The following is a 3,891-nucleotide window of genomic DNA, read 5'->3' as shown; positions in this document are numbered from 1 at the left end:
GAGGTGAAGGAAGGGATCGTCTACTAGTTGGCATCTACGTCGACGACCTGCTGATAACTGGAGCATATAAAGAGGTGATTGCAAAATTTAAGCTACAAATGAAGGAGATTTTCAAGATGGATGATCTAGGTCTATTGAGTTACTACCTCGGGATAGGGGTACATCAAAAGACGGAGGGGATCACACTATGCCAGGAGGCTTATGCAAGGAAGGTACTTGAAAGTCATGGCATGAAAGATTGCAATCAAATTGATGCTTCAGTGGAACCTCATCTTGAGCTGAGCAAGAAGGAGATGGTGAAACCACTCGGCTACAGTGGTACTGACAAGGAAGGAGTTGTTGATGACCGTAACAGTACCTCGGACGTGGAATATTTCCTTGGTGGAAGCGTAGTAAGCTGGCTATCACGAAAACAAGAAGTGATGACATCGACTTCAAGTGAAGTGGAGTGTCAAGGTGTGTGGCAAGGGAGGCTACACGGTGATCTCATGGATCGAGATCCGGAACCAGTGGTGCTCAATGTTGACAGTGAGTCTATAATTTTTTTATGCGAGAATCCAATGCAGCATGACAGAAGCATGCACATTGATACGATGTAGCACTACATAAAGGACTGCGTGGAAGAAGGCAAGATGGAGGTCAATTACACTTGCACCGATGATCAGTTGGCGGACATCCTCACCAAAGCATTGGATCAAGAGAAGTTCTTGAAGATGCGAAGAAGGATCGGCGTGAGAGTTGTGACATGACGACGTCGTATTTAGGGGGGTGGGGGGATTGTGGGAATTAAACATGACAAGACGTGTCCGTGTCCGGCAGTACGTGCAGGTACGTGTCCGTGTTAGTTTTCCTATCCTTGACCGAGTAGGATTAGATTAGTTGGCAGGTTAGCTGCTGGAATTTAATCTATTTGGGGACAGCCCAATAACTATTTCAGAAATTTCTAAATAAATCCTAAAGGCCCACTTAGCCTATTTGTGCGACACAAAGGATACTACTAAACTTGTATGAGCATGAGAACAAGAGGGACATCCACGCGCTCCTCCTCCGCTGCCGCGCCGCGCCGCGAGTTGCGGGAATGAGCCGAGCTGATGTCTAATTTTTGCCACGCACTACGGGTATACGAAAGGCTCCCTCCGTTGCTTCACCTCCCGTGGCAGCCTGTTCGCGTCCCTCTCATGTGCCTATATAAGAGAGATCGCTCCTCTCCAGAGAGACACATCAGAAGGTCCTCTTCCTCTCGCCATACAGTTCCTGAGCACTGCGCTACTGCTACAATCTTCCCCATCCCGGCGTGCGGCGTGCACCGCAGGTCGGGACAGTAGGCCTCCGAAACCGCACCTTTTGAGTCCTGTACGGGAGAAGGGTGATAAGGTTTTTGGGGAGCGCTCTGCGCGACTACTGACTTCTTCGTCACGGACGCCCCGGACTCCGACGACTACTTCCCCGCCGTCGACAACCTCCTCGACGACATGGAGGACACTGACCCCAAGTCCAGTGCCTCTGCTCCTGCTGTTGTCTCGTACGTGTTAGTCCCCTTTCTATTAGAGGTGTTGCTACAGTTCCTTGGTCTAGTATCTGCCTTAGATATGTTTAGTTATGGTTTATATATGAACATGCTATTTACCTTTTCTTTGTCAAATCGCATGACTTATTTTATTACTGCTATACTAGCCATGCTATATCTAGTATTTCTGTTAATAAAATCATTGGGTAAATTGCTCATATTTTCAACATTATAGCTAGCTAATACAAATACTCATGTACCCCTGTACTCTTTGCACCGATCAATCGTGAGCATCGAAGCAATAAAGTCGTGCGTGTGGCTATCCAAATCGTTTTCGGCGTGTGTGTGTTTTCGTCTAGATCAATTAGCTAATCGTATGCTAGCTTTTGCTTTTACTAGTACAAGTACAGCCAGCTTGTTACTAGCTTTGTACACGCATGTTGGAAGCCAGCTTCGGGCGCGGTGCATCTCGGCGTAAAGCAAATTCGTCGAGTTCGTCAGCAAGCTTCGTTCGTCATTGTCATCGCCGTCGGTCTTATCCCATCGTTGAAAGTACTCGGCGTCGAGTCTGGGCCAACATCCTTGACCGAGTCACTGCAATACCCCTGGGCCCCTTCCCCTATGGCCATGTGCCCCACGCTTGCATCATGTTGACCTGGCCAATAGGCTGTTGTCTCTCGTGCAAAAGAAAGCATGACGATTAATAAGTGAATTTGAACCCAGAGACGAACTTGTAGATGGTGTTGGGTCGCACCACATATCCGCCAACTTCGCCCAGCAATCGGCTGGTATCCATTCCTCCCTCACCTACGCACAGACAAAATACATAATATGATGAATAGAAGAAACAAGCAGCTTCTGATGCAAGTAGTAGCAAGCAGTGATGTTACTTACCGACAAGTACTCGTCCAAGTCCATATTGGTCAAGCAAGCAACCGGCATTTGTGAAGTCAAGTCCATATTGGTCAAGCAAGCAACCGGCATTTGTGAAGTTTCGGAAGCGTTTCTACCTACCGTAGTAGGCCGCTGGTTGCGTATTTATATATGATCAGAATAGCCCTTGATCACGGCATTTACATGGAGAGATCGTTACAAACTTGGGGTACAAAAAGATAGAGATAAGATACGAATCTAAACAGCCTAGGGTTCGGTTTAGCTTTATCTTAGCTCACCGAATACATCAAAGTCTATCTCTAACAATATTCTGACATCCCCTCTCAATCACACCTTGGTCAAGGTGAGATTGCGCCTAAAGTTCTCCAAGTTTCTTACAGACAATGCCTTCGTAAACCCATTAGCAATCTGATCCTTTGAAGAAACAAACCTTATATCAAGAAGTTTGTTTGCTACTCTTTCTCTAACAAAATGATAGTCAATTTCAATGTGCTTAGTTCGAGCATGGAACACAAGATTAGCAGATAAATAAGTAGCTCCAAGATTGTCACACCAAAGACATGGAATTTGTCTTGTAAGCACTCGGAATTCTTTTAGAAGTGACTGTACCCAAATGATTTCTGCAGTTGCATTGGCTACAGATTTATATTCTGCCTCTGTACTTGATCTAGACACAGTAGCCTGTTTCCTGGCACTCCAGGATACTAAATTTGGACCAAAGTAAACTGCAAAACCACCTGTTGACCTTCTGTCATCAATATCACCTGCCCAGTCTGCATCTGAGAAGGCACTCAAAAGAGTAGAATATGACTTTCTATATGCTAATCCTGAATTCATAGTGTGCTTGACATATCTAAGAATTCTCTTAGCTGCAGTCCAATGGACTGTGGTTGGTGCATGCAAATATTGACATATTTTATTGACTGAAAAAGAGATATCTGGCCTTGTAAGAGTCAAATACTGTAACGCACCAACAATACTTCTATACCTTGTACCATCTTCTGATGAAAGAGGCTCTCCATCATGAGCTGATAATTTTTCAGTACTAGACAAAGGTGTGGGTGCTGGCTTGCAGTCTTTCATACCGACTTTGGTTAGAAGATCCAAGGCATATTTTTATACCTTGCAGTCTTTCATACCTTGCAGTCTTTCTATCCCATCGTTGGAAGTACTCGGCGTCGAGTCTGGGCCAACATCCTTGACCGAGTCACTGCAATACCCCTGGGCCCCTTCCCCTATGGCCATGTGCCCCACGCTTGCATCATGTTGACCTGGCCAATAGGCTGTTGTCTCTCGTGCAAAAGAAAGCATGACGATTAATAAGTGAATTTGAACCCAGAGACGAACTTGTAGATGGTGTTGGGTCGCACCACATATCCGCCAACTTCGCCCAGCAATCGGCTGGTATCCATTCCTCCCTCACCTACGCACAGACAAAATACATAATATGATTTATAAAAGAAACAAGCGGCTTCTGATGCAAGTAGTAG

Source organism: Triticum dicoccoides, chromosome 5B, assembly GCF_002162155.2.
Source record: "Triticum dicoccoides isolate Atlit2015 ecotype Zavitan chromosome 5B, WEW_v2.0, whole genome shotgun sequence".
Lineage (NCBI taxonomy): Eukaryota > Viridiplantae > Streptophyta > Magnoliopsida > Poales > Poaceae > Triticum > Triticum dicoccoides.
Note: the sequence above shows the minus strand (reverse complement) of the source record.